Raw genomic sequence first — 14,259 nt, forward strand, 5'->3', positions numbered from 1 at the left:
ATAGCTTCATATTGCTGAGACTTAACCCCTTGTGCCACTAGGGAGACCCCACAATTTTTTATTATTACCTCTCATGATTCACTGCGTTGACTGCTCAGCTGATAATTGTCACTCGGGTTTTCCCCTGGGCTTGCATCAGCTGGCAGATGGTGCGTCCCTGGCATGGATGTCCAGGAGGCCCCGGCCATGGCAGGCTACTGTGGCAGCAGGGGGCAGGCCAGGCACCTCTGTCCAAGGAGCCTCTCCAAGCTTGGGTTTTCTCAAAGCTTGGCAACCTCAGGAAGTTGAGCTACTTACATGGGATCTGTCCATCTTCCCCCAGGATGACTGTTGAAAGAGACAGTGAGAACCTGCTATTGAAACTGGCCCAGCATGGAAACAGGGCCCGCCCAGGATTAAAGGGGCATATCCTTGAGCCTACCTGTGGAAAGGAAGGAGATCAAAACAATCTGTAGCCACTTTTAGTTCTCTGTAGCTTTCTGTAGAGTGGCACATTCTTCAACCAGCAGGAAATGAGAAAGCAAATGCCTCTACTGTCCTTCTCTACCTCGCCTGCAAAGCAATGCCAGCTGCCTCTCTTGAAGCCAAGAAATTACAAGGGTAAATGATTTTGTGCTTTGTGATGGGATTTTGGTGATGGCTAAATAAAATTAGGCACCTCAGATATGAGCAGGAACTTGGTGATTTTCTTTTGTCTCAGGACCTAACTTCATGAGAGAAGCAGACACCGCCCGCTAAGGTCTTTTTCATGCTTCTGAAGTGAGAAGGCGGGATTCTGGCAGAAAGTCCTCTCCGCATGGCGTGCACGTAAGTATGCATTTTAATGTATGAAGATGCAATGGCTTGTTTTGTTCGGGCCACTTCAGTGTTGGACTTGTCTTTTCTGTTAAGCTTTTTTTCCCCACCACCTTCAGCATGAAGTGGATCTTTCTTTTAGGAAAAATCAATAATCAGATGTCAGCGCAATCTATCTTTGGGTATCTCCTGTGGCTCTGCTGATAGGTCTGCTCGTTGGGTTTGTGCTCATTGTACATTCAAAACATTTTTTCAGTTTCACGTCAGTTTTATTCGACTTGGGGACTTCGGCCTGTGCACCTGCTGTCAGCTGGCTTCCACCTGTCTTGTCCAAGAAAATGACGTTCAGGTGGACGGTGCTTCTCTCCTCCAGGGCCGCCTGCACACCAGGACTGCTGCTAATAATTTCATCTTCCCCCAAAGCTTCATGAGCCAGAAAATGTCAGCTCCTTTGAACGTCCTCTGGTTCAGTTCTGTTAAATGGAACAGAATTGACGTCCTACAGCAGAATGTTTAGCATGGTGATATTGGTGATGCCGGACAGGCCAGCAGGCTCGGGTGGAAGTCACGGGGTTATATGCAGACTCAGCTTGGGTGGGTTGCTTTTGTATGACAAGGCTGAGCACATTTTGAAGTAACTCCTGTGCACTTTCCTGTGTGGGGGGTGCCTTGATGCGCTCAATAGGGAGAGATGACATTTGTGCTGTTTGATGTTAAAGATCTGTGGGTTTTGAATGCTCTGATGAAATCTAGTTCTCAGGGAATGCCATCCCTGGCACAGGCTCTTGTGAGAGCCTGAGAAGCCCCAGACTGCCTTGTGGACTTCTGGAGCAGTCCAGGAGTGGCTCACTTGGCTGTCTGCTCTCACAGTGGGAAGTGCTTCTCAGGTCCCTGAATTCAAGGCTTGGGATCTAGCTCATGGAAGGGACTCTGGCCGCTGAGGCCTCCTTGGTGCACACCATATCCATCCAAACAGTGCACTCTTGTCATTTTGGAAGTTTGGAGGCCAAATCAAGGGGTAACTTGAGACTACGTGTTCCATCCATTCATCTCCTCTTCCCTCTGTCACTGCCCCTCTTTGATCCCCCCATAAGCCACGCCTCCCTCCTCTTTTAGGCTCTAACCTGATCTGCCTCCTTACCATTTGCTCTGGCAGCTTCAGCCGCGACTCTGACCCTCTATTATCCGTGGCCAGGGCTTCTTTGCTTGCGCAGTAGCAGTGGTAACTGATAGTGTGGTCTTCACAGAATGCGGAAGCCAGTACCTGGGGACTGAAATGCAAACTGTCACTTCTGAGCCTCAGGGGCCTGCAGCTTCTTTCCATCCTCACCACAGCCATGAGTCCAGACCGTCGGCAGTTTATCCTGTCTTCCTCCACTTCCTTCGCTCCACATTTTGAAAATGTAGTTCCCATCCAGTCGCTGCCCTGCTCCTACTACTCTACCACCCTTAGCCTGAAGATGGAATCCCTTTCTGTGATGGGAACACCCTGGCCCAGGTCAGGGCCACCACCTCTCACACTGCAGGCATTCTACACACTGCAGATGACTCCCACTCTCCCCATCTTGCTGCTCAGGCCTTTGCCCCATGCACATGGTCTCCTCCCAGTGGAACTCTGCTCCTGGCTCTGCCGCAGCACCGGCACATCTGTCCTTGGTAGGTCTTCATTCACATAGAACCCCGCACCAGGCTGTCTTCCCTGGCACCATGAAATGTTAGGCCCCCGTTACACACCCCTTTCTCCTCATTCCACTCAGTGCACTCACACCACTGGAATTTGTTTTGTCCTAGAGTGTAAGTTTTGTGCAGGTAGAACCATGTCTGACTTACTCATTTTCTTGTGTCCTCAGCACCTAAGTGCCTGGACCAGACAAACTCTTCATAGTTACCCGAAAAAGCAAATAAATTCCATATTAACAGAAATATCTCTGATAAAACATTACTATTGAGCATGAATCTCAAATAAGTCCAAATGCAAATAACCATCAACTTGAAACAACTTTGTAATGAGATTGTGTTGTAATCAAGAGTTAGCTTTTGGGTTCAGTGCTGGCAGTTAGGAGTAATCATAGGAGCACAGTTCATAACTTTACAGAGGGGACACCCCCGGAGATATTCTTAGCTAATCTGAGACCCAGGTACAAAGACAGTCATAAGTCAAAAGTGACAAAGGAAGAGTCTTTTGAAGGCTGCCTTGATCCTCACTTTACTTTGCTGGACTTTGCTGTGTGAGCGGGTGCCTGCCCAAGCCCAGCTTTACATGAAAGGGCTTCATCAGCTTTTAACAAACCATATGGTGAAAACGTCTACACATATTTCTTCTGATACCTTCAGGCACTGCTCAGCAGCTGGTATGAATGATTAAGAATCGCCAGTGAAATCCTGGCACGTTGTTGCTAGGAAGGAGCAGTTTATAGCCAGGAGAATTATAGATCACCAGGCCAGAACACACAGGAATAGAAGGGATGTGTGATTTCTGCATTTCATCTAGATTTGGCCACCTGTACCGCTTAGGGCAATACAGTGCTGGGCTGATTAGTGAGCATTAATTCTGTTCCTGCTGCTGGTGGTCCTGGGAGGTGGGACCAGTACCCTCAGTACTTACCAAGGGTATTTCAGAGCCAAGGGCCCTGATTGAAGCCTCTGGGGGAGCTATGAAACGACCCCATGAACCAACAACATTCCTTGAAAAAAACTTGCCTTGAAAAAAGTTACTTATCCACCCCGCCCCCAACATTAACATTTGTATCATGTTGAGGCTTAATTCCTACTCTAACCTCTTGGAACCATTCCTGCCATAACCCAGATGCTGAGCTTTTCCCTTGTCTGCATGGGATCCTTTCTGGCTTCATATACACTTTGATGCAAACTCAGCCATTTCCCCAGGTTCCACAGACAATCCAAATCCAAGCATACTATTTGGTAGTTTTCATGTTATTCTGCATTTCCCTTTGGAACAACCTGGCTCACTTAACCCAAGTGTTTCCTTTGTGGCTACCACCTCCTGCTTCATGTCCGCATTACCCTTTGCCCAGGGCTGTGCTGACTGCCTTTGAATTCCTGTTCAATACAGTATGCACAGCAGGGTCCCTTTTATAGCAGGGAACCTGACTGACCCAGGCACATTAAAAAGTTTTCACAGCCAAGGTTCTTGTCTTACAACTGGTAGGGCAAACTTTTCACTAATTGTTGCACTGTTGGCACAGGAGACACTTCTATCTTTTCTTGCACAGTCTCTCTTCCTCCTATCTCCTATTTGCTACCGATTTGTTTTTACTTTATCTGGCTTGTATGATTTCATTTTAGGTTTCAGAAATAATAAAAATGAATTCCCTTCAGGGAATGTGAGCGTGAAGGCCTTTCTTAATACAGTGCTTTTTTATCCTGTTGGCCAAAATGAGAGGAAAAAGCAGTTGTACTTCAAGTACTCATGCTGGTACTACACACTCTGGCTGTGGGTGTGTCCCCCACTGTCAGGAGCGTCACCTTATTCTTTGGAACATGGACTGTTCTAGCATACAGCAAAAGATTATTCAGAATGGATAGGAGAGACAAGAACACATTCATAGAGTTTGGACAGAGATAAATCCCACCAAGCAACTTTCAAGCTAGGTCCTGAGTGAGGCCACAGAGAATTTCTTATCAGATGTGGATGGAAAAGACTGCTATCCTGGCTTTGGAACAGAGGTTATGAGGAATGCTATGAACACTTCACTTTTATTATTACTGTCATAGTATATACATCAAAGGGATTTTTGGACACATAGCCAAGGCAGAATCTAGGAGTTTCTATAAAGTGTGGTGTTTGGAAGCTGAAACCAAATTGGATGGTGGAGTTATGGAAAATAGATATAAACTGGCACTTGGGATTTTGATGTCTACAGAGGAAGATTCAGTTGAAGTCCTTGGGGGAATTAGAGGTAGATTTGAGTATCTTAGATATATAATAGCAATAGTCAATGTTCAATAAGTAGTTACTATGTCAAAGGAACTGTTTGAAAACACAATTATAACCTTCTAAACTCTTAATGCTTGCAAGTATATGCCTATGACGTGTATATACTATGATTATCTTATAAAGCCGAGAATGATGAAAAAATAATTTGGGGAAAAAATCTCCATGACAGAGTTAAATATGAGAGTTCACACAGTTGAATGACAAAATAATGCATTGTATGATTTATCAGAGAATATTATATACATACACAAAGAGATAAAAGCTGAAAAGAGGAGAAGGCAAACATGTAAATGAAAAATATTTTGTAAATGGAAATAAAAAATGAAGGCAGATCAAAGTCTAATACACATATAGTATGAAATACCGAAGGAGAAAAGAGAAATAAGAGGGAGAAAATACTTCAAGAAATAATAGAGAGTTTTGGTTTACTCTGGGATATTGATAACCAGCCAAATCCAGATCTCTTCACCAACTGCCCCCCCAAACTGATAGAATAAAAAAGAAAGACAAAGGAATCACAGAGGACCCATGGCTATGCTCTTTCTAGGAGACAGAGAACATCACAGACTTCTAATTAAAAAAAAGTAGAGAAATAAACGCCAGTTCAGACAGCTGTACCAGTGGAATTCCCACTGTCATTGAGTCTGCAGGCACCACTGTGGGGAAAGGAGCATTGAGTGTCAGGAGAGTGGATGCTCGTGGGGCCGGGTGTGTACGCCAGTTGAAGAATAACAACCGCCACCCCAGGCATGAGAGCAAGCAAGTGTGCCTTTACTGAAGCAAGAGGAAAGAACTGACAGCAGGAGGTGTCCAGGGGAGGACGCCTGTTTACTCCAGCCCCGACTTCTGTTGCCCCATGTGGCAGATTATTGATTAGGCACTAGGTGGTTGAAAAGTTTCGTGGTGATTGTTTTTCTGTTCCCTAATTCTCCTGTAACCGGATCTTATTCTAGGTGGTGGCTGGCCTAGCAACAGTTCAGTAAAATACTTGTATTTTCCTGGGAGAAGTTTTGTTCCTTCTTTTCCTGTATTGTTTAAAATCACTGTCCTGTGCCTCAGCCTTTCCTGTTGCCCGAGTTCTCCTGGTTTCAGATCCTCTCACGAGGGCACAAATGTAGTGTAGATTAAAAAAAAAAAATCCACCAAAGAAAAGTCTGACATTGAGGACTAGGTTGTTGAAGTGGGGCCTGGGGGTACCTGCATTCATGATAGTGGTTACAAAGAGGGGGGTGAATGTTGAGACTGGAGCTAATGACCTGGCAGAAGGATTGCTTTGAGGAGAAAAGAAAGAGAAAATGCAAGGGGTCTTCTCTGAGGAAGTGGCAGGGAAGGATTGGGAATCATACAGAAGTGAAAAGAAGTCCTCCGTTTCACCCAGCGAATGTCATCTGTTAAAGCAGCTGCATTTTACTGACAGAAGAGGGCGATCTTAAACTAGATATTCTACTCCCTGACACTGGAAGGATCAGATAAAACTCCTTAACAAGGTAATGTAAGAAGAAAATAGTATTCCAGTTGATGAGAATTGTCCCTAGAGAATCAATAAATAAGCAGCAATTAATACAAGAATCCACACTGAATTTAACATCAAGCAAACATTTAGATCTATTAATAATTGTTAGGATAAAAAATTCAAATAATAAAAGAAATAGTGAAAAATGTAAGAAACGTAATGAGCTCTGATTGATATTGGGAAAGAAGTTGGAGGGAAAATTACACAATCTCAGCCATGAAAAATAACGTGCCTAATGGAAAATAGACTTAAATGTCTATTTAATAAAAGACATTTTAAAAAGATAGGAAACATCTAAGGGAAAATAATATAAAAAGGAAGTAAAATGGCCAGAAAAAAGTGGTTAAATTAAAAGGCAGTGAAAATCTAAATCAAGTATAATTTGAGTCACTGATAAAAATATAACTGTGAAATGGAATTAATGTTTAACACTTTAATCCAAGAAAACTCTTTGGAAATGAGAGAAAACCAAAGTCAAAGAAGTAAAAAGGATTTTCATGATCTGGGAAAATTGACTCAAACAATAAAACATATGACTTACTCCAGTAAAATTTCTGGGTGCTAATTACAAGTTAAAAATCTATTGATTCACGTTATTTTTAGGCATATGAAAGTGGGAATAGTACCAAAGTTGTTGATACAAATCAAGGTATAGTTGGGCAGCATTTTCAAGAAACCTAAATAAGGGACCAGGAAAAAGACTATAATAAAGTAAAAATCAAAATCAATAAGCAACTATAAACCAGAGACATACTATGGGGGGGGTGGAGGAGGAGGGATTAGAGTCAAAATGGGGGGTGGGTGGGAATTGTATGGGGAATATAACCAAGATGAAAATGCATACATTGTGCAAAAATGAAAAATGATGTAAATAATATATAAAATAAAATACTAGAAAAAAGAAATTCAAGGAAAAGAAAATGAAGTATTTTCTGTCTAACAGAGCTGTATCTTAAATGCTACATTGGCTTCTTAGGGGTGCCTTAATGCCTCCGAACTTGGTGGTGTAAATGAGCAGTAATTTATCCTTCCAGAGTTGTGCAGGCTAACTCTGAAAGGAAGGTGTGGTAGACTTTGTTCACTCCCGCTTCCTGTGCCTCCTGTAAGTCTCTAGCACTTTCTGGTTTATCGGTGCAGTATTTCCACGTCTGCTTTCCATGGCTTCTCTCTGTCTGTGCAATTCGCTTCTTCTTATAAAGACACTAGTTAATGGATTTAGACCCCATCTTAAATCCAGGATGATTTCATCTGGAGATCCTTGACTAATTACATCTTCAAGCACCCCTTTTCTGCATTCCCTTTTTGGAGGTTTCACTTTTCATGGTTTCCCGCAATCAACTGTGTTGCAAAAAGATTATGCTCAATAAGATATATTTGGAGAGAAAGACCACATAATATAATGTTTATTACAGTATATTGTTATAATAGTTTTATTATTATTTTTCTTAATCTCTTATCATGCCTAATTTATAAATTAAACTTAATCATAGGCATGTATGTATGTGAAGAAATCTATATATGTAAATATATATAAAAATATAAATAAATAAGGTGTATTACTATCCATGGTTTCAGGATCCACTGGAGTCCTGGCCCGTATCTCCTATTAATGAGTACGGGGGCCAGGGGGTGACTACATTTCCAAATTGGGTTATATTCACAGCTACTGAGGGTTAGGACTCGAGCATGTCTTTTGGGGGGACTCAGTTCAACCCACTACAAGTACCAAGTCAAAAAATTAATGAGACTTCAATATTCCATTTACAATAGACCAGGCAAGTGAACAAAAAAAAGCCAAGAAAAAAGAAAGAGCTAGAGATGGGTCAAGTGGTCAAAGAAAAAAGAAAGCTCTAAAGAATGAAATCAAACATGCAGATATTTTGACTGTATTCCAAAATTACACACTAATAATAGGGGAGAATTACATTTATAAAAATCGATCCTAGTAGAAAAACAATTTAAATACATCAGCATTCATAGGACAAATAGAAAAATAGCCGCCCTGGGAGGGTGGCTGACCTTTGGATCTTCTTTTCATGTGTGTGCGGCTATAGACACCTTTCAGCACAGCCTTTTGGCCTTCAATGCGTTTGCTTTTGCTTTGGGAGGGTAGGGTCGCCCTGGTTTGCTTTGGTGCTGTTGTCTACAAAGGGGCTAGAGTTTCCTTTTTTATAACTGTGCATTTAGGTGGTTAGCTTAAGCTGGCAGGAATGAAATTTCTAATGATGAGACTCAAATTCTGAAAACAGATCTTCCATGCAGGTATGTTACCCTTCTGATTAGAATAAGGTCAGTTTGTTTTCCTCTACCCTCTGACTTTTTCTTTGGAACATTTGAATTTGGTCAACTCTCAATGTGTCTTGTTAGACACTTTTGCCTGTAATTCTTTAAAACCATGTGTGACTTAATCCATGTGCTTTTCATTCATTTACAATCAAATCATCAAAATACAGGCTTTAAAGCACTATCAGATTTCAAACAAAATTTTTTAATAAGCATTTAAAGCCCTTTGAGAATAAAAATGGGATGCCACATTTTTCAAAGAGTAAACACAGCACAACCAAAAACACACTCCTGCCCAGAGAAATCCAAGCTTCTGAATTTTAATTCTTTTCCTTTCTTGGCTAAATGAGCCGTCGCCTATCTCCCTTTAACTCCTGCTGAAGCGTGAAGTGTTTTGAGATGAGGAATTAGTATTTTTCACCCATCTATGTAGTAACTGTTCGAGCCGCTTCTGTGAAGGCCTCGGTTTCAGTTTGCCTTGCTTGTTCTACAGCAGCATTTTAAAGTGTGGTTCCAAGGTAGCAACACTAGTCATATCAAGGAACTTCCGGGCCCCAGGGCTGAGGTCCCGAGTCAGCCATGGGGTGGGGATGGGGGAACCACCACCCCAGCACTGTCTCTCCAGGTGATTCTGATAGTCAAATTTGAGAATCATGGTTCTGGGCCCTGGCTCACTCTCCATTTTAAAAGCATGCTTTCCTCAAAGGCTATGAGCTCTGTCATTCCTGTCTCAGTGTGAGTGAATTTAAAACAGCTTTTGATAAACCTAGCAAGAATGACTTTATAACTCCCCTATATAGGCACACTACCTGGTTTGCAACCCAATGAGGTATTAAAGAAATTAAAAGCATGATGAGGAGGAAGTGTTTTGTTTTTTAAAGGAAATAGACAGTCTCGCCACTGCCTCTGAAGCTTGGCCACCTGGAGTGGCATCTCTCCCCTCAAAATCAGGATCATTCTGGCCGCGTTTTTGGTTAAGAAATCCGGGTCTACAAGGTTTTATGTCAAATAAGGACCCAGAACTTGTAGTTTGTGGACATTAGATATGTGCAATTTTGAGCATTTGCAAGTGCTGTTTTCTGGCTAATGCCCTTTTTCTCTTCATCATGTTGGGAGGATGAGGAAGTATAGAAAGTGATGTATGCTCTTAGGAGATTTGACGAGATTGTTGTTCCATAAATTTGACCAAACTGTAGTTAGAGGTGGCGGGTGGAAATCCCGCTTTTGCAATTTACTAACTTTGCAAACCTGGGCAAGTTCTTGTTTAAAACTTGGTTTCCATGAGTCTCATCTACATAAGCAAGGACAAATATATACCTTTTGGGGGTGTTGTGAGATTTAAATGAAATAAAATTGGGGACACACTTTGCCTGCTGCTCAATACGGTAGTGATGCTTTCCTTGCTCACATAAGGTAACTGGTGGCCTAGAGAGAAAACATGTGTGTTTATGGGAGTGGGGTGGACAGTGCTGATTGTCAGTACTTAAAAAACAAACAAACAAACAAAAAAAAAACGGAGTTGTTCAGAAAGGCCTTGCCAGGAAGTTGTTGTCTTTCCTATCACCAGCTTCCTTTGTATGTGTTTCTCTTTCCTTTGAGCCAGTGGTCGTCTGCTTCGGTTGCTCAGCCGCCAGCCACACCATTTTATTCAGTGTCCTTTTGTTAGCGCGTTGATGAGGACAAAGTGATTCCCGCCGGGTCCCCTGTCTGCAGCGTTGGTCCGTCTCCCTGAGCCTGAGTGGGTCCTGTCCACCCTCAGGTTTCCTCCCGCATCCCGAAGACGTGCAGGTGAGGTTCCGGGGCAGGTTAAGTGGCCCCAGTCGGAGCGTGTGTGGGGGTGTGATGCGCCTGTGATAGACGGCATCCTTTCCCGGGTGGGGCTTCTTCGCCCTGAGCTGCCCGTCACCCTCCCACCGCCAGACCCCCCAGCTGGAATCAACGGATCAGAGAGTGAATACAGGTGATAGCTGATGCTAGAAATGTTTTTGTCTTTATTTAGAAGTTTGGTGATTTTTATTTTGTGATCAGAAGTCTGCTGTGGGAACCTAACTCTTTATATTGATTAACCTCTGATCAGATTGTTTCACTGTACCTCATCCGCTCCAGCGCTTAGTGTCCTAGCCCTCGGGCTGACGTTAGGTGAGGGCTTACTGCCCTTAGGGAGCAGATGTGTTGCAGGGAGGGACATAGTGGAGATGCTGGGATGCTGACTAGAAAGCAGTCTGACGAGATATTCTCAGAAATGAGGTGCGCTGGCTGTTTATGTGCGCTTCAGGCCAACCTACACGTTTTAAATCTTGAATGATTTTGAGAAGGGAGGCTTCAGAAAATTTGAATCACTCCTAGAGGTATGCAGAGAAAAAGCAGATCTTGAAGGTCTTTGAGGTCTGAAGATCAAAGTGTAGTGTTTGTGTTACACAAATATACAAAAATTCACTGGCCTTGAGAACGTCATGGAGCTCCTGTCCTTTGAAACTACTATAATTTGTGTCCTGGAATTTTTCAGCTCCTTTTGATGTCAAATTCAAATAGAAAGTGAGAGTGTATGCCACTGTCTGGGAGGAGAGAAGGAATTGTGGCAAGGTTCGTTGGTGGAACTGTGCTGCATTAAAACAGGAATATAGTTTAAGGATGACCAGTCACGCTGGGATGTGTGGGAGGTTTGATGGGAGACATTCGGAACTGAGCTCTTAATTTTCACTTCATGTTGACTTAATAATAACAAACTGTTGTCCTCGGGACTTTGAGTGGTGTCTTCAGCAGTAAGATAAATCTGGCCACTAAGATGGAAAGGAAGGAGTAGGCCCCGTTTCTGGATTGTACTCTACACATGGTGTGAACGGTTGTTTGCAGCGCAAGCAAGCCAAGTCCAGGTTTCTGCAAGGGCTTACCTGCATCTGCATTTCTCTGAGTCAGCTTGGGAAGGGGGCACTTTCCTTACATTATTCATATTGGGGGGAGAGTATTCTTATGCAAATCAACAGATTAATATTTAGGAAAGCTGTGAAAAACTGTTTCTCAGAGTGTTTTTTGCCTTGACCTTCTGGCACAGGCGGCCTAGTAGATCACATGGTGCCCTGAGATGTCCGCACGTGCAGAGAGCAGTAGTATTGTATGACCTTGATGTATAGTTCGCACACACAAAACATACTTCTGTTAGCTAGGCCTAAACTTGGCCTCATGCCGGCTTTGTCTAAAAAACATATGAAAGCTAACAGGGCTCCTGGGGGAGGGGGCACTCGCTGGCCACTCATTGCACACTGATTGGGCACAGGCCACTGCTAAAGCCGAAGTCCAGGGACTGCCACTGCTGGCCGCTGCTGCTGTTACTACTGCTGCTGCGTTTGCTGCTTTTGCTGCTGCTGGTGCCAGGTCCAAGGTGCTGGTGGGAGCCCAGGGGGCCAAGAGAGCCCATGGAGGACTGAGGGGCCTGCCACCACCGGAGATGGGACAGGGCTGCTGAGCCGCTGGGAGGGCTGCTCTGCACAGCCGTGCTGCTGGAACCTGTGCATCTCCTGCTGCCTCACGATAAAGATGGTTCCTGTGCCCCACGAAGGGCTCTGCGACCTGTTTTGTTGTCTGCTGCCACCAGAGCCCGGCAAGCTTGTGGCTGAGGCCCAACAGAGTCAAAATGTGATCTGCTTAGTTCAGAGGCAACTCAGCAAGTTTTATGTGGCCGAGGATGATGAGGAAACACAGGGGCCAGATGTGGGTTGTTTTCAAGGACTTACCAGTCACTGTTACTGCAGATTGTGGAGTAAGAATCACTCAGGAGTTTCCAGGCAGTCTCCGTCCAGCTGGAGCCCAGAGGCTGTGTCTGTGCTTCCTTGTCCTGTGCCTCGCCTGGTTGCACCCACGGTCGAGTTGCAAGCTATACGATTAATCAAGGGTTTGCAGATCTGTGCGGCCTCTCTTGTGCTAAATGTCCTCCCTGCCCGCTGCTTGTCCTGGTGGCCTGTGTAAATCGGCATGTTTTTGGAGCCTTCACAGATGCCTGTTCCTGAGGTTGAGTCATGTGCCCTGTGCCTTCTCTCAGGCGGGTAGAGCCTAAATGCGGGCAGTGGCAAGAGGGATAAATAGCTGAAGGTGGGGATGTGCCTTGGAGACACAGGGGATCACAGCCCCATTTCTGCCTTTCAACATCTATGTGACATTGAGGACGTTAACTCCCCAACTCTGCAAATCCATGGCTGTGCAAGCTGGTGCAAGGGCTGAGTGTATCTTTCACACGCAGGCATACTAGTCTCAGATGCGCTGTGATTCACACAGGTAACCTTATAATCAAGCGTGTGTTTATTAATAGCACTTTCTAACCCATAATCTCTTCTTGCCATTATGTGTTTTCTCAGTGTTTTGATACCAAAAGCAATTACTCTTAAGTGGAAACCCATGAGTAGTTTTGCAGTTGAAAGGGCTCTCGCATTTGAAAACGTTTGGCTATAATAAATCACATGAGTTCATAAACTGCCGTGATGAGGAGGGCTGTGCCAGTTACACATGAACTGAGCGCACACATCTTGTGCGGAGAGAAGATTATTAGAGGGGAGGGCCCAGGCCTGTGGCCACGGAGGAGCGGGAGGAAGGTCCATGGAGTGTCCTGCTCATGGACACGCACCATAAATATCTTACAACCTTTTCTGTGGAGGGAAAAATCACCCAGAGGAAATGAAAAGCAACAGCTTGGGCTATGGACATGTGAATACCTAAATTACTAAAGCCTCTGCCGGGTCGGAGAAGTGTGATTCCCATTAAGACAATGGGAATCACATGGCCTCACCCTGGGCGAGTGTGAGAGAGTTTCTCCCTCAAGGGTCAGATGAGTTACGAGCGCTTGAAAAGAGGAAATTTAGAGTTAATTTTCCAACTCCCCATTCCACTGGGGACAATTGAAAAAGAAAATCCCATTACTCTTTGGGACAGTGTACAAGAAGCAAAACGAAGCAGCCTGCTGTGCGTGTCTTCAAGGGCACGGCGTGGTGTGGATGAACAACTGGAGAGCTCTGTCACCTCCTTGGTCAATCACTTGGCTTCACGCCTCACTTCCAACTAGGATTCTGCATTGGGGTTGCAATTCAGTGTTCCGTATGGCTTCAGTGATTCTGTGAATCAAATTTGGTGACTCTTAGAATGATAGTGAAAAGGACTGAGGGCGTGAGTAGTGAGAAGCACAGTGCTGCACACCTGCATTTAGGGTAAGGATTTCAGATCTCTCATTTTCAACGCGTTCCTTCAGAGGAAACCTAACATGGAGTCCAGTGAACGCACAGGTGACAGTGATTTGCACTATGGGAGCAGAGTGAACCCACATCCACCATTGCACGCCAGCTCTCCAGTCCTGCTTCTCTGTGGCCTGGGAGAGGCCTGTGAGGAGCCCCTTGGTTCCCTTGGGAAGGCGGGGGGAGCCACTGCTCCAGGGCGGTCCTGCACAGTCCTTTTCCAGGCAGGCTTTCCCTCTAGTAGGAAGTTTAATGCACATTCTTTCTCCGCTTTTTTTTTGGAGAAATAATTAGTTGCTACCTAAGACGTAATAGCCGAGAGTGGGAAAACACTCCGACGGACTCAAGACCCTACTGTGTGTCCGCATGCATCTGTGCAAGTATACCAGTGTCTGAGGGAATATTGAGGGCACTAGAAGGTTGGTGTAATATGAATAAAAACATACCTGATTCAAGTGATGTTCAAAAGCAGTGACACCATTTATTGAGTACAT

At 44.3% G+C, this 14,259-nt stretch overlaps 1 long non-coding RNA gene across 1 annotated transcript in view; it reads left to right on the forward strand.

Annotated features, from left to right (window-relative positions):
* Positions 1 to 14,259, forward strand: part of LOC119243651 (uncharacterized) — a 45,819-nt gene that overhangs the window by 2,634 nt on the left and 28,926 nt on the right. The window contains exons 2-3 of the long non-coding RNA XR_005124789.2: positions 323 to 600; positions 701 to 807. This is a non-coding gene — a long non-coding RNA (uncharacterized LOC119243651). The remainder of the gene's footprint in view (positions 1 to 322; positions 601 to 700; positions 808 to 14,259) is intronic.

The sequence above is a fragment of the Talpa occidentalis genome, unplaced genomic scaffold (assembly GCF_014898055.3).
Source record: "Talpa occidentalis isolate TD23 unplaced genomic scaffold, MPIMG_talOcc4v2.1 talOcc4.13, whole genome shotgun sequence".
In the NCBI taxonomy this organism is placed as follows: domain Eukaryota; kingdom Metazoa; phylum Chordata; class Mammalia; order Eulipotyphla; family Talpidae; genus Talpa; species Talpa occidentalis.